Below are 26,056 nucleotides of genomic sequence, written 5' to 3' on the forward strand. Positions count from 1 at the left end.
CTGCTATTTCACATAACCCAATATTCACTTACATTTGTGTTTTCCAGGTTCATATTACAAGGAACTCGAGCTCCCCCCACTGCTAATTATTCCTACTATTTACTCAAAACAAACATCCTCTTCTAAGACACTGACTGTCAAGTAGGTATTCCTGATTTCTAAAACATTTTAAGGCAAATTCTCAAACACAAATCTGTGCATTTTGGTGGACAACTATCTGAGTTATTAACCAACCAAATATATAAGCATTTTACAAAGGTGTTTAAAAAAAAAACCAAACTTTTAAGTTATCTGAAGCTAACACACCACTAGTGAGTGTGTTAGTAAGCTAAATGAGTGCTGAATTTATTAAACTACATTCAGAGTGTTATTGCAAAGAAATCACAAGTGGGAGCCCACCACTACACCTTAACAATTAGCACTCCAGACCATAATCCACCCCCACCCCATTCCTCCAAAATACGAACACCTTTAGCTTACATAATTCATGAAATGCTTAACAATGATTATGACAAAATACAAATTAACCACAGAACAAAACTAACTAACTATGACAGGATTATAAAGCTATTGTTGGTCTTAATGGGGTAAATCTAACCTAGAAATGATAATACATTATTTAAAGAAAAAACTCCAGGTTTTTCATCTTGTGTGCACCAAGAGTATTTACTACTGTAATCACTGAGTTCATTAAATAAATATTTTACTGTGTTTGAATACCCTAAGACTTAGGAACTTGGCTATTAAAGCCCTTGTTATTTCTTATTTCAGGAAGCAAATACGTTGATATTGAACAATTTCAAGTAATCATATATGTGTAAACCCACTGAAAGTAATCCACTTGCAGAAGTATAACTTTAAAGCAATATTTGACACACAATTCCATTAATGAACTTTCATATAACTTGATTTACAGAATATTTCTTCATTATAATCATATACATGAAACTAAATGGAATTCTTTCTATGTCATTTGCTAATATAACCTCTCTGTTCTGTACAGCAAGTTTAATGTTTTTGGCAACTATGAATGCTATTTGATGTTATTTCTATAGGGTCAGCTTTAAAACTAAAGTATGTCTATTTTCTAATTTTTGTTTGTTTTTCATTACAAAATAGCATAAGTATGTAAGCATCATCATAAAACTGAGAAGATTTCTCTGTTCTTGTTTAAAATAGTTATCTGCTTTATCTATAACAGGTTTTATGATGTCTTCTATCAGGATTTCAAAATTAGTGTGTACTACAATGAGGATTTCACCCATTTTTACTGTCCTTCCCAAAACACTTGTTCAAATCTACACCTGTATCAACAATTAGGTGCAGGAAGGAGACCCTAAATGGTGTTGTTTTGGACAAATACTATTCCCTCCCAAAATTTCCACAGGGTTACATGGAGTGTCAGCCACTCTTGGGCAAGTTAATTAGACTCTCTAGTTAACTGTGCATCAGTTGACTTTCAATAACTGTACCTAAGGCCCATGAAAAATGCAAATTAATCCAACCTTCCTTAGCCAGCAATGAAACAGGGTTAAATTAACCCAAGTTACGTGCAATTGCCACAGGCTACATATACACAATAGAACATTCACTGTAATCGAGCATGCAATAACTTCAAATTATCAGGACTTAACAAGTCATGTTGAATTCTCAGAAATCCATCTACAAAGAGTTTTATAAGATTTTATTAACTAATTGTTTATCAAGAGGTGATTAAAAATTTGCTTAATTTCATGATATCATGCGTCTGTTTGGAGCCCAGGAAAAAAAATTTGGCAGGAATAAACACAAACATTTACAGGAAAAGAGAGAATTTCTCTTCCAAAGTCTACTAATTCAATACAATCATTCAGCATGCCATTAAATGAAATAAGTACCTTTCATTATCCTTTCCCCACGTTGCAGGCTAAGGTTATAGCGTGAGAGTGTTTACTTTCCAGTAGTAAGATGGCTTAAGTAACGATATTTAGCAAAGTACAGACAAAACAGCCTTTAAACCACATCATTTTTATTGCAATTCCTCAAATACTTTAATTACATTTTCCATGGTAAAAATAAATTATCTATTTGTGACTAAATTTTACATCATGCTAGATAGAATGCCAGAGGGAATTACTCCAGTGAGTAAACAGGCAGAGTCATAACTCTAAATAATCTTTTATAATAGTGACCATAGAGTGCACAGTGTGTTCCTACAACTCTCTAAGTCATTAGTCACCTAAATTATCACTGGGAAAGTTCACCTACAAGTTTGCTTCAGTGCATGTCAGACTTGCCACTATTTTTGCAGATCTAAGCAGCTCAACATCTGTTTTACAGGTAAGCCTGGGCAAGATCTTCAGAGTAGGAAAGTCCAGTCACATACATGCTTTGAATACACCTAATATACAAAACCAACTACTCTGCATTGCGCATTAGCCACTGCCTCCCAACACTTTACTCAAAATCTCAGCAGGACAGAGGAAGAACCCTGGCTCGGGGTATCAAACAGAGATTCTGAAATGCTCCTCAGTAGCAGGACATTCAAGATGCATTTGTCACTACCCACTAGTCTTCAGCTGATGCTAAGATTTTATTGGGTAGTGAGCATTCTCTTACTCTCTTATTGAAGGAGTGCTACACTATAGTGCAAAGAGAATTAATTAGAACAAGGAAAAAGCCTGAAGGAGAGAATATGATTATCAAATAAAGTGATTTAGACTGCCTTCCAAGATGTAAAAATCTTGCCAATGTTTTCTACTGACTAACCAACATGGATTCCTTACTCAGCACCAAAGGAGTTGCGAGTTTCATTCTGCATGCTCAAAATTTTGAGTGACATTCAAGGGCTGACCTTTTCAACAGCAGTATCACAACAAAGTCCCTTATTGATCTCACTCCAATTCACTTCTTTGACGTAGAAATTAGGATTGAAAATTTTACTTATTGCACTGTAACAGCTATTTTACAAGGCAATGCTTAAAATTGCATCACACTAAATGCATATCTGTATGTGAAAATTCTTTTAATTAAAAAGTTAGAAATCTGACTTTAAAAAACCCTCCAAAACTCACTCAGCAATGAAATGTTGATATCAACAAATACTAAAACACTACTTTTTCTGAGCATCAACTGAAAGCTTTCCAGACTTCTTCCAGGAAATCTCACACCCCCAGGCTGAAAGTCTTTGCAAAATCAATCAAAAGTTAATAAATGCCCCTTGCCTTCAAGAGTTCTGACACAGTCCTTGGATTATGTAATTGCGAAACAGTCCCCTGCCACCCCCAGGCCCAATCTTCCTCCAGTTTACAGGAGGGATCTGCTCTGGAAATGAATCAGAGGCTACTCATGAGGCTGTAAGGTCTGTTGTATACACGACACTTCAATGCCAACTAAAAACTAAGAGAATATGAAGAGAAAGAAGCTTCAGATCAGATCACAGGAAACAGAAAAATGCCACTCTTAGGAATCTCATTCTATTTTTATTAACAATGGTAAATATTTCTGTGTTCCTTGTTTTCCTGCAGGCTCTAAAGCCTAATTTGAAGAAGTGCTGATTAGTCATATTTGTAACCAAAATTAACAGAATCTGTTCTATTATTATCATACATATTATGATGCAAAAAAAAAAAAATCAAGTTAATTTAAAGGTAAGGTCCTGCAGTTGTTCCAGTTAGACTTCCAAACTTAATAAAGACCAACTTCTGCATCTCAGTTCTCAACTTGCACAATTACATAGCACCCTCAAAACCAGTTAAAAAGTGACTATTTGTGAAGCATTACAATATTCCAATACAGACCACAAAAAAGCCTATGAGGAAATTAAGACTTCTATCTTAGGACTTAATGATATGGAGCAATTCAGGCAAAATGCTACATACTGAACACCAAAGAGAAATCAAAATGCTTGATCATAAAAGACAGGATTGAAAGCAATCTCAAGAGTTTATCACTTTCCCCAAGGCAGAATCAACAATATCTAAGGCAAATCCTAAGAGACATTCATATAACCTGTCGTATTTAAAAAAAAAAGAAATTAATGAAATACAATTTAATTCATTCTACACAGTCAGTGAAACAGACATCCTGTTGTCAGAAAAAAAAAGTGATTACTGACTTAGAGTACCACAATGCACTCACAAAGACGGCAAATGTAGACTACACAGGTAATCTGAACTACAGAATACCCCATCATTTGCTCTTACAAGAAGTGCTCCGTATTTCTGAACTTTTTTTTTTACTATGTAATTTCCTCAGTTAAGAAAAAAAAAGGACAATTCAAACAATGAATTCCTCTGTGTGAAATAATGCTTCTTTGCCCAGCCAATCCTTGTTTTGTACTTCAAGCCTTGTTTTGGCTTCTCAGGCAATTTCTTCTCCTTCCCCTCTCCGGCCTCTCTCAGAACATACTTCCCAACCGTTCTCATCCCTGAACTACTTTCCTTGACTGTACACACAAATCCAGAGTACCCTTCTGTCTTGGCTTCTTGATAAGGCTGTTTCACAGCTCTTCCTTTATCTTTCTTAAGGACATTTGTATGTGTCCCACCAGCTCTTTTATCCAGTCCCCGCAGTTCAGTCATTATTTCATAGAATCATAGAATGGATTTGGGTTGGAAGGAACTTTAAAGTTCCACTAGCCCCATCCAATCCAGCCTTGAACACTTCTATAAATGGGGCAGCTACAGCTTCTCTGGGCAACCTGTTCAGCCGCTCACCACTCTACTAACAGTAAGAAATTTCTTTTTTAAGATCTAATGAAAACCTGCCCTCTGTCAGTTTAAAGCCATTCCCCCTGTCCTAACACTACATGCCCTTGTAAAGGCCCCTCTCTAGCTTTTCTGAAATGCCCCCCTTAAGTACTTGGTAGGTGCTATAAAGTTTCCCCAGAGCCTTCTCTTCTCCAGGTTCAATAATCTCAACCCTCCGGTCTGTGCTCACAGGCGATGTGTTCCAGCCCTCTGATCATCTTTGTGGCCCTACTCCTTAGGAACTTCAACCTCCTACTTCCTCCCCATTCCTACCCTTCAAACTCCCATTTCCTCCCCATCTATATAAATCTGGTTCCAGTCCACCACTATCCTTCCCCATGTATCCACCCTTCCAGCCCTCTGCAACTCCAGTTCTTGTCTTTTACACGCTCAGTACTGTGGATAGGCAGGGAATGGACACCAGAAAACTAACACTCTGTACCACACCTTCACTGCTTAGAACTTCGTAGAAAAGCTCTGGTACGCATGCAAAATTTTTTCAACAATAATGCCTATAACCAGAGAAGTCAGCTAATTTTTCATACACTAATAACTTGCCCAATTTTTGGACAGCTTTTCAAATGGCAACAAAATGCACATCCCTAACACAAAAATTCACCTCACACTCAAATGTTAAATTCTGTTTCCCTAAAACAGTGGTGCTCCAACTGCTTGAAGAAAAGTTCAGAAATAATTTTTAAACTTTTTTTTCTCTATTATGACCCTTAGGAGCCAGCGAACTATGTTTGCTTTAAATGTTATTCAGAGAATAAGTCATAAAGGGCACTCACAACATGTAAGATTTTGGCCTAAAATCCTGAAGTGTAGCAAAGTCAGAAGTAAAATCATTGCCTTTAAACAGTGTCAGCAAACTGCAAGGAGAACAACACTACCACTCCTACCTAGATGCAGGGAGAAACATACATTGTTAAAGTCTGCTAGTAACTCTGTTAAGCAATGCCTCAATTCCTGGGAACTGTTAACAGGGTACACTGAAGTTTTGCTACTTTACAGGTTACGCCTTAACATGAGTTTTTAAAGGAAGCTGCCAGGAAGAACCAATCATTACTGAGCATGCTTGAAAAGGAAAATTCATTTTCCACTATTAAAAAAAAAAAAAAGAAAAAAGAGAAAAAACCTATCACATCTCCTTAGTTTTAATAGAAATTTAGCAAACAAATCATTAAGCAGATTTTTAATTTTCCCTTCAGAAAAACAAAACAAAACAATAAAGTTAAAAAAAAAAATCGAAGACTTTTGATCTCCACAAGCACTCCCCATAAGTTCTCAGCACAGCCTCATTAGAGTCTTATCAAAGTTTTCCCAGCTTTTAGACTACAAACAGCAGGTTCCAAATTATTTTTCTACAGTTGTTAAGGTGGCTGCTGTACATAGCATCTGAGGAGAGCCCTCTAAATTTTCCCTCCTATCCTAAATATCCAGAGCAAGTATATCTGAAGAAACAGATAAAGCAACACATCTGAATAGAAAATAACATGCAAGAAAGGGTGACAATCTCTATTAAGACCTAAGACTTGAAAACAAAATTTCAGGCACATCATCCTTTCTGAGTACCCAGTCAACACAGAGGGAAGAGTTAGCTCAAACACGAGAGACAGGGATTGCACTATGTTTGCATTCAAGAAGCTTGAAAAATTACATATTAACAAAACAAACAAACAAACAAAAAAGAGAGAGAGAAAAGGTTAGTACTATAAAAACAATCATTAAAGTATTAAGAAATGTCAGAATTAGGGTTGCTTATACCTACAGTTTAGTCCTTTGCGCATTGTGATAGTCATTCATTAAACAAGCATATACCATTTCTTGTTATTCACAGGAACACTCCCTCATATAGAGCACACGACATATATGCGGTGAAACAAAGCAGTTACAGAGTAAAAGGAGGTGCTTTCTCCAGCACAGATCACTTTCCTACTAAGGAATTTGAATAAAACATAGCTAATAAATCCAGTTGATTAAAACATTTCATATTCAAGAGATATTTTGCTGAAAACTGACATTTACAAAAATCAACTCATCTTAAAAATAACAAAACAAAACAAAACAAACTAACAAAAAGTTCCACAAACTTACTTTCACAGAAAACCTTCATCACAAGTAAAGACAGAAAGGAAAATAAGTTAATAAGACAAAGTGCTATCTATTCTACCTGTTCCATAATATACTCACGGTCTCTGAGCCATGCCTTGACCATATGACACAAGAAGCCATAAGTGGAGAAAAAAGTTCAAGAACTTCTCTGCCCTACACAGATTAGACATTTGGGCCTGGATTTCCTGCATCCCCAAATCAACTCTCTGGCTAGGAATACAGTAGCTACACCTCAGAACAGTCTTGTTTTCCTAACAGAGGCTTAGAGGAGCCGGACAACACACTGACATGGCAGTAAAGTGGTCTGACCACTAGGTGCAGAGGTTTGCGTTCAAGCAGTTTACATCAGCTGCAACAATTACGAGGTTAAGAGGGAGAGTTTTATCCCTAAGAGCCAAAAAACAAGGCTCAGGACAACTTCCAGCAGGGATGAGCAATCCTGGATAGTAACAGTAAGATTTTGAATTTCTGTGTGCAATATTGTAGCCAACACATTTAATTACTTTTTGGATTTGCGTTATAATCTAGTTGTTGTTTCTGTTCTCCCTGATAAACTTTAAGAGATTTTGGGTTCTTCACAATATGGAGGATCTTTTTTTTTTAGGTTTCCAGAACAGGAAATCTATTCTTTTCCAGCTGTGGCATGATCAAGACAGTTGAAATTTAATAGATGTTTAAGGCCATCAGCAAAAACCCATCCTATACTTCTAAGGGATTCAGAAGGAGAAACAATGAGCCTAATATGTTGAAATGTAGCATTCACGCAACCACAAATAAAGTCAAGAAAAACAGTGTTATGAACTTCCTAAGTGCTGTAAAGTAACACTAAAAAGCTGAAAAATAAAGCAAGTCAAAACACACAGATTTATAAGCTTTTAAAACTCACTAATTTGAATCACAGTTTTTCATCTACAAAATGGAAATAATATTTTACAGATGTGCAGTAATAAAGCTCTCTAATGTCTGTGAAGTGCTTTATATTGGGATAACTCTAGAAATTAAAATATGAAAACACTTCAGCCTTCATGAAAGGACTGTATGTGTACACCATATAATAGGGCAGCAGGCTGCACAATGAATGACAAACATACATGTTATAACAGTATCCCAGTCAGCTGGCACTTCCCAGGCACTGTATGAGGCATTGAGCTGGGGCTGTGAGGGAGGGTTGAACATAATGGTGCAGTTAAAGGCCCAGCTCCTTGTCTGCTGTTTCCTTGTCTGATTCCCTCACTTTGTGGCCTAGTGCTTTCTGACACTGCTCCTCTAAAATGCATTGCATTCTACACACACACACTGCTACCAAACCCAAAGTGCTTCAAGTCAAACCACAGCAACAAACCAAGTAATTAAATTATCTGCTCATATAAAGAATTTAGAGATCTCTGATTGGAAAAACAATTAAGACCAACTGATAAAAACTCTAGAGGCCATAAAAATTAACTTTTTCTATAATTTTTTTCTGACTTTAACACAAAAACTGGTCTTGGATGTTTATACTTTTTAAAGTTATTTGTGTAAACCAGGTAGTCACCTTCAAATACAGTATCAACAACCATGTTCAATCTGACTGGAATTCCTTTCAGTTTCCACAAACATTTGGGCCAAAATCCTTTCTCCCCTCCCTTTTGCAAATGAGATGTTCCATAGTTAACAGGAGGGACAGGAAGTGAGACACAAATCACAAGTCCTGCACAATATCCTCAAACACAATTTCCTCACTTCTAGGGTGTCACAGATGTCAATACAAAGCACTTTTCTCACACTTACTTTGGGGGTCAGGATCAGCTATTAAGAAGCATGTTTGTAATACAAAAAACCCCCACCACAAATACAGACTAATCATATTGAAGATTTTTAGAATACGAGCCTTTAACAACTGTAATTTCAAAAGTACTTCCTTTTTTATGATTAGAATTATTGTACAGTTATTAGCAATGATACACAGGTATCACCAGTTTCAAGCATTTCCTTGTAGGTATCTCTGTGCCACAGAGTATTCATTACTGCTGATGGGTCAAAATCAGAAGCTAACCTAACCTGTACTACTTCTAATAAAGACATATGAAGAACAAGATCAAAAACAAGTGGTATGACACTGAAATGGCCATTCTTTCAAATGTTAAATATTTCCAGTGGGCTGTTTTGTGACACTGAATAGCTTAATGCTGGATGACCCACCTCGTACCTACCAGACACCAGATTCTAAAGCTATCACACTCATATTTTTCCAATTAAATACGCCCATAATTGTTGTCCAAGTGTATTCATGTACATTCATGAATAGTATACACATTTCTAAAATAATTTCTAGAAATCATAAATTTGAGAATTTGAAAACTTGATTTCTTTCTTAGATCTAGATATTCAGGATAGAAGCATATTTTTTTTTTCTTTAGTTACTGTTCTGTTGCTCTGATCCTGTTCTGTTGCTCCTAAATCAAAATTTAAACATTTCAAATGTAAAAAAAAAATAAAATTATTTTAATGGTATTCCTGTTCTTCCTTCTTTGTTTTTAAAAATTAAAGAACCATCTTTTATTGACACCAATAGACTTCACGGAAATATTTTTTGGGACAACTTCAGGTAAAATATTTAAGAAGTGAAGAGAAGAAAAAATAACCAAACCTGTACACAGGAAACAAATTCAAAACGTACAAGGTAGCCAAAAGTACAAAATAAAAGGTAGCAAGAAGCATTTTCCTCTTTTTGTTAAAATAATTGTTACAACTAACATCTTGAGAATAATTAATTTTGTATTTCTAGAACATCAACAAAGTAACTACATCTCCTTTAAGCAGCTAGCTGTTGTGATAAACAATGGACCAGTACAAACTCCTAACATCAAGGGAAAAGTAGTATGAAAGTGCCACAGGCCTGCTTCACACACACACACACATATGCACACACTCTCTTAAATGTGCTAAAAAACACAATCTAAAAGAAAAATAAGTCCTCTTATAAATATTTCAATATTAAATATTTTTGTAAAACTACATACATTATGATAAAGCAACTAATTAAGGATTAACCACATATGGCTCACAAGAAAAAAAACAACAAAAAACTCATTTAGAAATAAAAATAGACAACATCTTACATTTCCCTTTATAAATATACCTATTTTTCATTCCAGAAAACTGTATGTGTTCTGATTAAAAAAAAAAAAAAAAAAAAAAAAAAAAAAAAAAGAGGTGCTGTAAACACAACCACACAACCCAGACAAGATAAACTTGACAGGAACTATGTAACTACAGTAGCTCATTTCCTGCTCATATCTGGGTATATTTAAAGCAAACCCCCCAAATTTAAAATAAGTCAGGAAAGTTCACTACTGTTAGCTTAATAAACCCATTTTTGTTAGAACGGGAGCTGCCTGAAACAGAGACGAAAGAAACGCTAGAGCTGATGTCGCTTCCTGATGATGAAAACTACCCAAGAACTACAACTACTTCTGCACAGTCCTTTCTTCCCTGTAAAGCTGAGTTACACTCGGCCTTCACGCACGCTACAGGCCACAAGAAAACAGCAATTCCGCTGTTACACACCGAGGTGGGGACAGTTAGAGACTACTAGTGGCTCCCTCTGCAATTCACAAAGTTTAAAAATAAAAAGCTGCTTTTTCGAAGTGTAAATGGTTCCTCTCCACGCACGTAGGCCTGAGGCCCTGTTGCAAACAGTGTCTAACAGGACCAGGCAGCACAAAGACAGGAATGGGAGATTAGTGGGAGGAAGGGAGGCCGGGATTGGGGCTCAGCAGGATCTTCTGGCTTTTTAAAATTCAAACTGCTCCCTGACCAATACAAATCACGGACACGCTACTGACTACTACACGGATTTACAGCATTAAAAACACGCCTTCTACGTGACAGCTATATTAACTTGACCCTTTTAAACATGTATCAGGACACGCGGGAGGCACGATAGCACAGTTTTATTTATAAGACTCTTAAAACAATGTACCAGAAAGTTACTCAATTAGATACGGTAACCATGTATTACTACAACAAATCTACCTGAACAACTAAAAAACCTGCTGAAAAATGGACAAATGATGTAATGTTGATACTTGTTTGCCATTTACAAAATTCCTTTCTAAGTGAAAGATGAAAACTTTGTATCTTAAAATTTCCTGCAATTATGTAATTTCTGCAGGAGTATTTTTATTGGTTCACAGGGTGTTTGTTTTAAATCTACCTCAATTTTCAGTAACACTCACAACTCAACCACTTACAGGTCCAAGATTTACTTTATTGTAAATCAGCTACCATCTATTTATAAAGACCTGACACTCATCAACAGTCATTTTCGAAACACATTTGACCTATTAAAATGACACCTAATTACATATTCAAACATCATGGACACAAACAGCCAATAACAACCTTGGGGTCTCAAAGTGATATGGCCTGAAACCTTGGGGTCTCAAAGTGATATGGCCTGACAAGAAAGGATGACACTTTTTAAGCATTCCTCACTTTTCACTTAATTAAATTTACGTTTGATTCTCAAGTACTTTGAGTAAGATCTCATCTTCACCTTGGTCCCTTAAATGTCATAAACGCAGCACTTTACACATGATCCCTTGCCTGTTTTCTGTTTGCTAGTATTCCTTCTGAATTTAATACATATTCCTGTAATGAATACAGCACACAGACACTGAGGTTGTGTGGAGTACCTGATACAATATGCCCGTCTATCTGTATTTCCTGGGTCTGCAGGTGTCCGTGTTGTGTCAATCACCCTGAAGCACTATTTTATGCTATAAATATACTAAGTTATTAACACACTAATCAATAATATTATTTAGAGATTAAACATCTGCACATTACAAAATCAAAAGCATTCAAACTTTTGAATGTTCAGAACACAGTTGGTTAGAAGGAGAAGGTAACAGTGAAGAGGTAATATTTTTGTTCCAGGGTATTTACATTGTCTCTCTTCCCCTATTCCTCCACTTAGTCCTGGCCCACTTCAGAGGGGACCTTCCTTTCTTGCCCTAAGTGAAGTTGTAAATATGGCAAAGCATCAGTGCACATTTGCGACTAATTGTATTGTTTCCTCCTCCTCCTCCTCCTGCTCTTCTCGGGTTGAGGCCTGTCACTGAGCAGCCGCTTCGCCTTTCTAATCCCCGAGCTGGAGTAAAGGCGCTGGCCGGCGGGCCTGCGCCCTCCGCCGGGCCTGGGCCTCCCGGCAGCCCGGCAGGAACAAACCTCCTCCGCCAGACCCGACCGAGCAGGAAGGGGGGCTGCGAAATAAACACCTCCGGTTGCCACTTACTCCCCTGTACCCCGGGTAACAGCTAATCCCCTCTGCTCCCGGCAGTGCTGGGCCGCTGGGCTGGGAGGCCCGGCCCGCTGCTGGAGAGGGCAGGGAGGGGAAGGGGAGACAAGGAGGGGGGATTACCTGAGCAAATCGGCGTCTGAATCCAACGAGAATCCGAGTGAGGGGGAGAGAAATCCGCCCCCCTCCCTCCTCAGAGGAGCCGCCGCCGCCGCCGCTGGGCCGCCGCCGCCGCCGCGGAGCAAGAGGAGGAGGGGAGATAATATAACAACAATAATCCGGGCCGGGAGGGGGGCTGGCTCCTCTTCCGTCTCCTCCTCAGTGCAGCGAACATGTAGAGCCGGGGGGTGTGCGGCCGAGGCAAATCCCTTCCCCCCGAGCCTCCTTCACAACATCAACACGGGCCGGGCCGCGCCGAACCGGTTCCGAGCCGCGCTCCGGGCGGGGGGGAGCGGGGGGTGGCCGGGGGGCAGCGCTGCCAAGGGGCCGCCGCCGCCGCCGCTCCCTCCGAGAGTGCGAGCGCAGGAGGGCGGGGAGGGGCGGCTTGGGCACGGTGAGTCGGTACCGAGCGGGGGGGCAGGGGGAGAGGAGGGCGAGGAGGAGGAGGGGAAGGAACCTGTGTGTGTCTCTCTCGCTCCCTCTCAGAACAAAATGCCGACCGGAAGTGCAGCGGTAGGAATGACTCCCTCCACCGGCGCCAAACACCAGCAGCCTCCCCCTTCCCTTCCCTCCGCTGCCTCCTTCTCGTCCGATCGCTCCCTCTCTCCACCAGCGCCGCTTCCGCCGCCGCAGCTGGAGCGGCTCCCTCGCCTCGCCCGGCAGAGCCTCCGCTGCGTGGCTCCTCTCCCCCTCCCCACCCCTCCGGCTGCCGCACGAGTTTCTCTTTCCTTTTTTTTCTTTTCTTTACTTCCCCCCCCTCTCCTGCTGCGCGGAACGAGACCGAAGTTTAAGCTTAAGCCTGCCCTGAGAGGATTTGTGAAGAAAGGACCGTCGGAAAAAAACCACACGTTTTGGTGATTATTTTTTGTCTTGCCTAAGGATGGTGGGGAGGAGGAGGACTGCAAAATGCCGCTCGCAGGAGGCAGACCTGGAAGGGCGCCTTAAAATGAATCCTCAAAGGCGGCAGCCCCAGCGGGTGGGACACTCGCCCGAGTTACTGTTGCCGCTCATGTCCCTCTCTGTGGATGCGAGAGGCCGCGCCGCAGGAACCGAAACAGCCGCGGCTGAAAGCGTTGCCGGGGCGAGGGATTTCCAGGTGGACACACCGAACGGGAGTGGCTTTCAAAAACAACCTTTTTGGACAGGGGGACAATATTGATGTTCAGGTGGAATGTCCTTCGCTGGAGGCTGATGCTCCACCGCCACCAGATTTACGGGAAATATTTAAATTGTGTGTTGTGAAGGAGTGTTTGCAGAAAAAGAATGTCCTAAGCTGAAAGACTTTCTGGTGTTCCGCTGTACAGGTAAAACTAAATAATGATAGCACAGGATAAAAATGAAGGAGCATTTTATATCCGATTAATTAACTATATCTTTTAGTACTCACTTAATGTCGTTTTGCTGCTCAGTACTTGGACAAAAATCCCTTCATTTCTAGAGGAAGCATTGCTTGTCTGTCGACTTCAGGATTCAGCTGGACACAGCTGTTAATACCCTGTGACATATAAACACACCCTTTCAGCGCTAGATGGATGTTATTTGCACAAAGGGATAATATCTTACACCAATGCACTTGAATCTTTCCAACGCTTAGGATTTTCAGAATAGCACTCTGTCTTTAGTACAGATTTTAAATGCCTGTCAAGCTTAAACTGCTACTAAATTCATAATTTTGGATGAATCAAAGTTTGTTTTACAAGCGTATGTGTTTTTGTTTGAGAGTACATAAATGAATATGGCACTAGAGAATATGGTAATTAAGTACCGGAAATACTAATATCTACTGGCTCATATTAATGGAGATAAACTGAGCTCTGAAAAAAATCTATTCGATACCTTTGTTCCTGTTAATATAAAAGGCCCCAATCCTATTATCGTTTATGCATTTACAACTTGAAGTTATCCATGTGAAATAAAGGGAAATAGTTGGTTTGCAAATGAAGTGTGTGTGTTCTTAGGTCTTTGCACTTAATTTAATATGTTGCAACTCTGTAACTCAAGGGGGAAACTATTTACCTTCTCTTGGTAATGAACTACCTATCTGGAGTTCACATACCCATATATGTGTGTATTTATACATCTATGAATTCTCAGGAAAATGTAATTCTAAAATTAAAAAGTTAGCCCAGAAATACTACTCCAATCTACTTCTAACTGATTGTTACCAATTCATGTTGATGGAGTCTTTCTGTCATTTTAGTAATTTATTTATATAATTATTTTTTCTCAATTGGTGAATTAACATGTAAATAAAATATAAATACTAAAATTTTAATTTTCCAATGGCAAATATGATTTAGACAGTACAAACATTATGGTAACTAAGACACGACACCTATTTGACTACGGTTTCAGTGAGTGCGTCACTGGACCATTTTATGCCTTATAATACTGTTCAACTAAAAGAATTTGTAGAAATGGCTATTTTATCTGAGTACTATGTTGTATTATCTACACATGAAAACAACTAATTCAAGCCATTAGTTCTTTTAGAAGGTCATGTGTTACACACATGGGCAAATCAGGATTGTTTTTTCCTTAAAGAAAATTAAGTATTTTTTATTCCATTAGATATTACTGTAATCTACCTTTTAAAATGAAAGATCAAATTCTTTGACTGCATTTAGACAAGTGGCTCCTTTTATTCTCTTCAAAAGCCCACTCACAGCTATTTATTGCAGAATGGAGGCTCACTATGTTCCTAAAAATACTTCAGTATGCACAGGGTTCATCTCATTATGCCTGAAATGGCCAGAAAAAGTGATAAATCAAGTATTTCAGATTACCTGAAAACTATTGTAAGATCCTTTAAAAACCTTATTTCTGTTCCGGGCCTTAGTCATGGGGTGGGGATAGTCCTAATCTGTATGGGAGGAGCTATGCAGTCGTGCAGTCCTGACTGTGGCACACTGAGGAGCACACGCTGCCTGAACAAAGCTGGTCGCAGTGTGGAGGAGGCCAGAGCTCCCTGAATTCCCCTGACAAATCCACACCTATACAGTCCAGAAAATGAACTGCAGGTTTCAGGGTAAAGCTTTAGAACCTAATCCTGCTCCTTTTGATGTCAAGGGAGAATGTGCCTTTTGCCCCAAACCAATGTTCCCATAAATTTAAGCTGTTTACACAGTCTGTTATTCTGAGACTGGTTTCTTGTTCTTCAAAGCGTATTCTAATTCAAAAGGCAGAAATTAAAAATTGTTTTTAAAACATATTTCTCAAGCAATTTTCAGAAAATATATGGAAAACTGTAGGTATGCCTCTTGCTGCTGTTTACAACTGCATACTGAGATAAGCTTTCCAGATGCAAAGATAATATTTGTGTGTACACTGTTGAGAAGAGACCTCTTTGCCCTCTTCATTCTGATGTTAAACTTCCCTGACTGCTACACGTTGTTATTCAGCTTCATAAATTATGGACAGCATGTAATACTGGAGTAAAAATACAACTTTTACTTAGATGTGATTGTTTTCTTAGATGTTATTGTTGTAATTTGAATTTTTTTTTCTGTAAAATGTGTTGTGCTTTTCCATTTCTATTTCTTTAAGGGCCATTATAACATTCAGATACCTGTCATTTTAAGTTGTTAATGGGATACTCAAACATTGTTATCTTTATGTTTTAGTAATTTACAGGTAGTATGTATTTCCAGCTAGATTTTTAAAATAAATGACATGTCAGTAAAATAATTTTAAAATTAAGATTGTATATTTTCTCAATAATGAAAAAGAACTTTCCTATAAAAAGTGGGAGCTTGTTATCTGAAGGTAATACAGTAATGCAATCATTAGCCATCATCCTAAGTTTAAGTATTCAAATTATTTAGAATCTGGTGTTAAGGTTGGACCTTAACAGCACACAGGAAGAATGTAATAATGTATTCTGTATGACAATTAATATAAAGTTATGTCCTTTGCATTGACTTTAGTTCACAGGAGCAAATAATAGCACCATGTAATTGATTCACTGGGAAATATTCATTGTGTGCAGGCCAAGGAAGCCTGCAGACTGAGAAATAAAATATTTGTATGGTGACTTGCTGTAAGCTTACAACTTCATGGGGACTACTGATTTAGGGTTTTTTTCTGACAAGCCAGGTGGAGGTAATTTTTTTTCCTTCTTCTAATTATTTAGCTTAATTTACTAAAAAAAGTTTAATATGAAATTAAATAATACTTTCTCATTTTTTCTAAATGACAAACTTGCGTTATCTCTACCATGTTAAGAATGTGCTTCTATTTGTATAGGATATGAATTCTATGGCAGGTATATCTATTAAAATGTATAACTGTTTCCATGGGGAACAAAAGACGAAAGACAAAACTTTTGTATTTTCACTTGAATATTGAAGTAAGCTCTTGATTATGCAAGGCACTAAGGATTCTGAATAAAGTTAATGTAAAACACAAAATTCAGACTATAAAACATACATAATAAATAAAATACAGTGATAGACTGCTGGACAAGTAGACTGTCCCAGTATTGTTACATTAGGGCCATAAGAACAGACCTAATAATCCAAACCCCTTAATTTTGTAGGGAAGATAAATGATCAGTTACCCACTGTCATAGCAAGGAATCTGAAATCTGGCCAAAGATGCTCTTTAGGTTCTTTCCTGTGGATTCACCATTGCTGAACTTCAGAAAGGAAGAGGGTATCATTCCAGTGTTGCATGTTAGCTACATAAGAAATCCTGTGCAATTTCACGTAAGGGGGCTGTTGAGGGCCACTGTGAATAATTTTAAGATAAATATAAAAACATTCAGGCTTTTTTTTCTCTCCACTTTTTAAGATGTAAAGCTAAATCAATACAGAGCTCCACAAGCCAGCAAGTAAATGTGGACATTCATCTTCTGGCAAAGGACAGAAGTTGAAAATTAAGGACCATTGTATTCAGCACAAGATGAAAGTCATACTTGCATGGATTAAAGTAATCTGAGAATATCATAACATGCTTCAGATGCCTTGCCACTCCATTTTTAATGAACTTGCCAGTAAAAAGAATACCTAAGACAGAGATATGCTTATCTGTATCATGTAGGTTAAAAAAGCTTCTTGGGCTCAGGCCTTTAAAAACTGCTTCTTTGGAAGAAAGCAGAACTTTTCTGTTCTTCGGATACTGAAGTGTTAACTACCTCAGCCAAAGGATTCAATGGCTACATATAAAAAAACAGGTTAAACATGCCTGGGACTGTTCTCTGGCATTAGGGCTGGTAACCACATAATGTTTTATGCTTGTATTATTAAACCCTTCTATTCTTCAGAACAGGATAGTCACATGCATGTATTGGGAATGGTTTCTGACTCACACTAACTTCTAAACTGTGCACAAGAATTGTTTAGGAAAGTGCTAACTGGCATGCTTTAAGCCTATGCCAAGGTTTGTTTGAACACTTTAGAACACAATTTTTAGACAAATTATTTCCAGTGTCCATGCATGTTTCATTTACATTGCATTTTACAAACACACCTACGGCAATCTCCTGGAATTGATTAGCCAAAGGAAAGGTAGGAAGAAACTGTGGTCCCCCATCTAGAGATAAATCACATTCATATTTCCAATAATTTCTTTATTGAAGCAATTAATTACCTGATTTTTTTATCCAGAAACCTGACAAAAGAGAGTTGATTGAAATTTGGCTATCGTTAGATGTTTGTTCATGTGAAGCCATTTTAAAAAGTCATACACAGTGGCTAGACCAGATTTGTAACCTGCAGCAGATGTTCCTTTTTATTTTAGACATCCTGTGGCCCTTATGAAAGGATGTTACAGTGAGAACAGGAAGAGAAAACACACATTGTGCAAGAAATGAAATAAAGGCAAGCAACTTTTGCACTCCTGTAGTTTATGGTTGTAAACATCAATTTGTAATGAAAATTACTTCTAAAGTGTAATTTATTGATTTTAAGATAAGAATGGGAAAGGAATAAGGATAAATAAACATCATTGGTAATTTTCTGAATGCTGAGTATTCCTCTTATAAGTCCCATTATATATATTATTACATTTTTTAACTGGACATGTACTGGACATTTGCTTCTCAGTATGGCCACAGGGATAAATATCAGTACATCTGGTTTGTCAGGACTTCAGAAGATGTGTGGGTGCTTCATTAGTGAGCCAGAAAGCAGTATAAACTTGTCACTGCAGAGTTGCAATACTGCACATTCTGAAGGGCAAAGCCTTTTTTAAATTTTTGTTTAAACTTTTGACAGGGACAATAAGTGGTCAATAAAACTGAGCTGCTAACCTAGAGAAGCTGCAATTAAATACAAATAAATGTCTCTGCCTAGGTGATGCAACTTGGTTGTAATAAAGAAAAAAAGGACTGAAAGAAGAATATACCTTTTAGGAATGATTAGCATGGAATTCTCAAAAAAACACAACTTAAAAATCACATTAAAATGATCTATAGATGAAAATGTCCTTTTCTGGATCATGATGTATTTAAATTCTAGTTGTTGATGTTTAAATTTCTGTATTTATTCTCCCACTGTATTAAAATACATAGTCAACTTCCTCAGGTTTCGTAAATGTAGTTAATCTTACAAAAGAAAAACAGCATAGAAATCTCTGGCCTAAGAGGTATGTATTTGGAGAAATTACAGGATAAGCATGAGCAGTTTTCCTAAAGCTTATAGGTAAGTGCAAATAATTTAAAAATCTTGACGACAGTGAAAGACCACTAGTGTGCACAGCATTCTTAATTTATGTTAATTTACACTTTTGAATGATTACTGAACATTTTGTAGGCTTGCCAACTTTCTCTACTGTTAACTGCACTCCAGTGCAAGTTCTCATGTGAGAGATGATACAGTGACTCTTCTGAAGAGGCTGCAAACTGTATACCTGTGCTTTTGTTAGTATGTTTTCCATGCTATGTTTTCCATGGGATCAACTCTCATTAAGGTGGCCTGTTATCCATAAAATTGCTGTTAGATAAAACATATTCCAGCCACTTGTCATAGAAAGTACTCTTCAAAATCACTGTAAGAAGAAGTTGAACTTTCTGACAAAAGAACAGCCCCCATGAGAACACGGGTACACGTTACAACCAAAAACAAATCACATGTGGTTGGCACATGTTTTGTTGGATATTTGAGGACAGGCGTGTGTGAGGAAAAAAAATGTAAAATGGCAAAGAAACAGATGCAGAGAAGGCACAGAAACCCATACACAGGCCTGAGCAATGGCTGGGAATGTAGCCGTAAGAAAAACAGAGCAAGAGAGATTCAAGATGACTATCAACAAAAAACGACCTGAGACTTCAGGGGAAACTTTCACGTGGTTTCAGAGGAAAAGAACATACACACAATCTTCATAAACAGAGTGCATCCAAACATCTGATGCCATCATATATTTTTTCTGACCAGAAACACTGCACTAGCCATTCAAGTCAAGCCAGGTAAGAATACATTGCCAATTTTAAAGACAGTTACGTTCTAAATAGATGCATAAATTAAAATAACTTGGCAGCATTCAAAATATGAATTTTCCCATCAGGAAAATATATCCACATACACTACAAAATATGTTTTATACTTTCATTCGCTAGATTTTTGCCTAAACTTACTCATTATTTTCATACCTTCCATGGTTCCATTGCTGCTTCCCCTCATTTGCAGACTAAAGTCAGTCTTTTGTTTACTCCAGGCTACACTAGTGATTACTCTCTTCTGGTCAAAGAACTTTTTTTCTCCTGCATTTCCTTAGGCAATTTTTATCTTTTCTCTGCCATTAGACTGTGTTCTCCCCAATATTGTGGATTGTTTTCTTCTTTCTTGCTCCCACAGATAGAGGCAGCATATAAAAGGCCTTATTTTCTTTATTTTCCTATTTTGACTCTTCTTCTTTGGCAAAAATAATCCAAGACATGAATCTCTTCATGTTTCTCTTGAAGAATTACTGGCTTAAAAAGGATGCCTCTATAAGCTGGTTTTCTATTTTTAGAAAAGAAATTCTAGCTTAAGCCTCTATCTTACTGGTTTTATTTTTTTCTCTTCATTGTGTTTATGGAATAGCCAAATGCCCAGAGAGGCAAAAGAAGAATGTACTGTGAGTAGACAATGAATGAAAAACTCTCTTTGGTGGGTACATCATTTTAGTACTATAGAAAAAGTATTTGTGATCAAATAATGTTTGGATAAAAAGTTCAGTTCAATACGGACAATCTGTTGCTAAAGAGATTGCTTGTGAAAACCATGCTATAAAATTTCTATTTATAGAATAGCATAAAAAGTACTTACATGAAAAACTTTCACAAAAAATGTTATTTATCTGCAGACCTAAAAATATGATCTTTCCTTTTTTCATTTTTTCCCACTTAATTTGAGAAACTTCATTTAGACTACTGAGTGCAAATATTTCTTTTATTTTATTTAAAATGTCAATGTTGTACTGTTTTTATGATTGTCTGGAAAGAACTAAGAACACTGCTAAACTTGGATGTTGCCTCATAATCTTTAGAAGTACTGAAGTTGACTTTCCAGCCCAGGGACATGCTAAGCAGACACCTTATCCACATCTGAGCTTTCCTTAAGAATGAAAAAGTGGTCACCTAAACAATCAGTAATAGAAGTCTAGGCAGTTTGTTTCATTTTTAAAAACTAGATTTATAAAGGTAAATGGAGCTTTTTCTAGTCCATTTGAATTTTGAATGGGAAGTATCATGCCTTATTTTACAGTTAGTCATGACATTCTTATGGTCACCTTATTTCCTACATCTTCTCATTAATACCAACTGGAACATGAAAAGTAAGAAAAATGCTTAGTATTCCTATGTTGTTGATGATTAACTCAAAAATATTATAAGGCCTATGGGGGAAGGAGTGTCACACACATATTTGACAGCCTGTCTGTGAGGGTTTGTTTCATTATGATGAACACTGTATTACATATCACTCCGATGACCTTCATGGTGTTATGAAGTTAGTATAAAACCACATAACAGTTGAATATTCAAGATCTATCAAACTGATCAGCAGTTACATCCTCTTCCTCCTTCTCACTCCTTTAATAATCTTCCCTCCCAACAATAAAATTGTGTATATTTAAATGAAGATTTTCTTACCAGGCCTCTACAAGCTTTACCCTCTTCTAAAAGCAGTTCAGAGATTTCTATATGAGACTTCTTTATGGCTGGTGCTCTTCACATGTAATAGATATAATCTGTCCAGTTCCCAAAAATTTCATTCAAAATGCTATATACTGATGCCAAAATGCCTGAAATAGAAAATTTCACATGTAATTTCAGGGAAGTTATAGAGCTGTAATAACCTGGCTATAGGAATACAACTATGTATTTAGGTAGCTGTAGAACAAGAGTTAATTATTGTCCTTAGGAATATGGGTTTTTTCCATTTGCAGAAATTTAAAGGATAAGTTCTTACGACTCTGTATGTGCCAAGCAAAAAGTTACAGCGCTATTAATATAATAGGTTTCCTCCAGCATACACACTTCCCTTTGATTGCAAAAACATACTGCAACTTTTTAATTAAATGCTATTTTTGGTTATGTGTTAATGTAGAGCTCAAAAAAGGTTCTGGATTGCTAGCCTAGTGCACTGAAATCCTTATTTAGCCACAAAAACAAACAGTGCAGGAATAATGATTATAGCAAACTTCCTGGTGCTGTTTCACGGGTGAACCCCAGAGGGACCCAGAAGGTTATAATGTAGTTCAATCTCTTGTATATTTCTCTGGAATATGTGGACTCCCCACCTATATCATGTTACCACAGTATTACTGCTCATACTGCTCAGCTTTTACTTAGGAGTAACTAGGCAGACAAAAATCTTCTTACAAATAACACAGAAGAAAATACGTTACAAAAATTAATTTGGCTTCCCGCAGACAATGCAACTCTTATTCACTTATTTTACGCTCCAATTTTGTTTATTCTCTGTGGGTTTGGTCTGCTTTTAAGTTTCATAGTTTCTCAGAGGAAGTGGGCTTGGCATTTTATAGTTGCCTGGGAAGCATTGCCCATGCCTGTGATTCCGCAAAAATATTTTTAGTATGATGGAAAGCTCTCCTATGTTTGTCACTAATAGCTGCTCATAAACCAGCTCCTTCATAACACTTGAAGTGTCCTCAGTTTCCTCCTGTCTAGGCACAGATCTAGGAACCCAGTTCCTCGCTTTCTTGAGAAATTCTTATCGTTAATGGAAAAAAAAAAAAAAAAGTCTGGGGTGTTTTTTTCCCTACACTGACGTACTAAATCGATCCTAAAGAACACAGTCAATGTCTCTGAGACACTCCAAAACACTGGTGTGAGCAAATGCCTAAGGACGCCCTCAGCCCGTTCCCGAACCGCCTGGGGCGGATCTCAGAGCCGGCTCCCTAACACCGCCTCTGATATACGGCCGAGTTACTGGGCGTTTATGCTTAGGACTCCCAAGCCTGTTTGCCACACCTCTTCCACGAGGCTGGGCACGACAGATTATATTATTATTTGCACCACAGAAAGCCACTGACCCCCTGACCGAGCAGCACCCCGGGCTGCCCCGGCCGCTTCCCGCGCCTTTGTCACCTCAGAACCCTCCTGCCGTCACCGCTCCCCCGCTCGCCCTTCCTCCTCTCCTCCCAGTCCTGCTTAGGCAAACGAGGCCTGTTACAAGCAGCCGGTGAGGAGAACACCTCATGTGATGCTGGAAGGAGAAATTAAAGTGTATCTAAAACTTCTAAAGCGCCCTGCGAGCCCCAAACACGCTACCGGGGTGCCGCCTCGCCTCCTCCCTCAGACCCGGCTGAGCGCAACTCGCCCACGCAGGAGAATGGACAAAAGTGCCTTCAGGATTTTACCTCAGGTCCGCTCCTTTTACTTCGCAGACCTGTTTCTCGTGCTTTAAATGACCGGTTGTTGCTCTCCTTTTGGAGTATTGACATTATTTTATAAAGAATAATTAACAACCTTTAAGTGGGTTCCCCCTCGCCAGGCAATGGAACCGCCCGCCGGGTTCCCGGAGCCGAGGCTCCGAGTTTAACCCGTTTCCTGCCGAATCCCAAAGGCTCTGCCTGGCGGACGAAGGTGGGATCCCGCCTCGGGTTCTGCTGCCCCGGAACACCGCGGGCAGGTTCGGGTGGTGAGGACTGCTGCATACAGGCGTTGTGAAACGGGAGAGCGACCACCACACCCTCAAAACGGACTTAAATGCCATCAGGTTAAGTCATCCCACAAGTTTTCTTCGTAGTGCTTGGAAATGTGTGACAATGCTTAAATAGTGATTGGGACAACTGTTGGGGTTTTTTTCTGTTTTGTTTTGTTTTTTTAATGATTGCCAATGGAGAACTCTGTAGATCCTGCATGGCATCTACCTGCCCCCCAGGTGAGCAATCTCCTCACCCCTGGAGAAGGAGCATCGTCAGCCAGAGCAGCTGCTCCCATCAGGTGGGCTCAGACACCTTTCAGAAGCTTTTCTTTTTGGGAATACCTGCAGAAATGGAGATGCCCTGGCCCTGAGACCTTGTTGTCTTGACCTGCAGTCCTAGCCTGCATTTCTCAATTTAATGTCTAAGGTAAGATGGCATTGATTTTGATATACAGTCTTTCCCAATTGCAGTTGCTGAGAGACTACAGAAAATTGTAGTAAATTACTTCTTAAAATAGTGTAATGCAAGGAGTCATTTAGCTCAAATTTCTCTTTCTTTGACTATTCCTCCATTTCTCTATTCCTTCTTCTCCTCAACTTCAAGTGGCCATTCAATTCCTCAAAAATCTTCAGTTATACCAAATAAAAGTAAAAAAACTCTTTCAATTTATGCTCAGTTCTTAGTCTCTTCAGTTTCTTGACTCTATTAAACACTAGAAACCCCATTTCCCTTCCTCAGATTGTCTTCTATGTTCATATCATTGGATCCTTTGGGAGTTTTCCCTGACCCTAATGCCTGAAATTAAATGTTTTTCTTTCAATATCTTCCATCTTTGACATATTTTCCAGATGAAGGTTCCTTCTCAGAACCATGTTTTTTCTTTCCATTGTCTTTTATTCTCTGATTCCCACAGGATAATGCTCTGAATCATAGTGAACTATATGGTAAGAGCCATTTACATTTTTTAGGATAAAGGGAGGTATATAGCTTAAAGTAAATACTTTTACTCCAAGTTATTAAGGTTATTAGGCATGTATTGGTAGCAGGGAACATGTGGAAAGACTTCTGTCAGAAGAACTTCTGAAAGCAGCACTAGTGCAGAAGAACTTTTTCCAGAAGCCTCCCAAGTGATATGAATAGATCTATGAATTACAGTTCCTTGTCTGCTTAAGGCCAGGCAAGGTGAGTTACTTGTGCTGGTGTTGGACAAATCATGAACATTGGTATTCTTTAACATACTAGGCATTAGAATATTTAAATTTATTGCAGCTGCATTGCCCAAAAAGTGTTTTGTGCATTTGACTTGTATTTCGACATCAGGCCTGCCTTTCTAATCTAGAAAGCACACAGGGTGTACAACTGCAACAGCCTTCAAAAGTAAAAGGAGAAGGAAATGCATTTTGCGAAGTAACAACAATAAATTGCAAGATTTTGTTTACACGTTACGTATGAGAAATGTCTGCTTTTACTTACGGAACTTGGGTGAGTTTTTAAAAAAACGATAAACCAGGGGACTGTATTCACTCTGAATTTTGTTGTTTACTTGTCTTTGATCAAATGTGGAACTTTCCTGGTCATAGGATAAAGTGTAGAGAGCACTGGGAACTTTTGAAGTGGTGTTGGATTCTGTTGACCTCCTGATCCACTCTCAAGTTAGAAAGGTCCTCTAACACTACAGCCATGCAAGATGGTTTGAGTTTTGTTGTTTGTTGGTTTGAGTTTTGTTGTTTGTTTGTTTTGGGGTCTTTGGGTGTGCTGGTTTTGGCTGGGGTAAAGTTAGTTTTCTTCACAGTGGCTAGTATAGGGCTGTGTTTTGGATTTGTCCTGAACACAGTGATAGTAATAGAGAGGGTTTTGTAATTGATGAGCAGCAGTTTACACAGACACAAGGCCTTTTGTGCTTTACAGTGCCACACTGGCAAAGGAGGCTGGAGTGCATGGGAGGTTGGGAGAATACACAGCTGGGACAGGTGACCCCAACTGAGTATCCCAAAGGGATACTCCATAGCATACCACACCACATTGTGCTCAGTATATAAAGGGGGGGGAAGAAGAAGGAAAGAAGGGATGATTGGAGTGATGACATTTATCTTCCCAAGTAACCATTACAGGTGATGGGGCCCTGCTCTCCTGGAAATGGCTGAACACCTGCCTGCTCATGGGAAGCAGGGAATGAATTCCTTATTTTGTTTTGTTTATGTGCTTTTGCCTTCCCTACTAAACCGTCTTTATCTCAAACCACAAGTTTTCTAGCTTTTACCCTTCCATTTCTCTACCCAATCCCATTGGCAGGGGAGAGAGCAAGTGGCTGTGCAGGACTTGGCTGCTGCCTGGGGTTAAACCATGACACTGAGGTTTGTCGGTTTGGGGATTTTTTTTTGTTTGTTTGGGGTTTGTTTTTTTTTTTTGTTATTTTGTTTTTGTTTGTTTGTTTTGTTTATTTGTCTGTTTTTGTTGTTATTGTTGCAATCTACAGCTTTTTTCTCTTCCTTTAGAAATAAGAAAGGAGAGAATATAAAACCTCTGTTTCTACTCTGAGTTCAACCTTTCAAAATAGCTATAAACCTTCCATTGTAGAAGGCACAATGGCTACTTTTACTTGATTTAATGTTATCCATATTGACTTTTTTTTTGCAGAGCATTAAACTGAATGCTCCTCGTGCCATCTGTCAACTCC

At 38.4% G+C, this 26,056-nt stretch overlaps 1 protein-coding gene across 5 annotated transcripts in view; it reads right to left on the reverse strand.

Moving 5' to 3' along the window:
• NIPBL (NIPBL, cohesin loading factor) overlaps positions 1-23,039 on the reverse strand; it is a 164,104-nt gene extending 141,065 nt beyond the window's left edge. For 4 of the 5 annotated variants that reach the window (XM_027709181.1, XM_027709176.1, XM_027709179.1 and 1 more), the window contains exon 1: positions 12,253-12,344. The gene's annotated coding sequence lies outside the window, so the exon portion shown is untranslated. Of the gene's footprint in view, positions 1-12,252; positions 12,345-13,675; positions 13,784-21,358; positions 21,511-23,002 lie in introns of those variants that run through there. The other variant, XM_027709177.1, reaches the window with a different exon arrangement.
• Positions 23,040-26,056: the final 3,017 nt, after the last annotated feature.

Source organism: Neopelma chrysocephalum, unplaced genomic scaffold (genome assembly GCF_003984885.1).
Source record: "Neopelma chrysocephalum unplaced genomic scaffold, ASM398488v2 Primary Assembly neopelma1_96688, whole genome shotgun sequence".
NCBI lineage: Eukaryota > Metazoa > Chordata > Aves > Passeriformes > Pipridae > Neopelma > Neopelma chrysocephalum.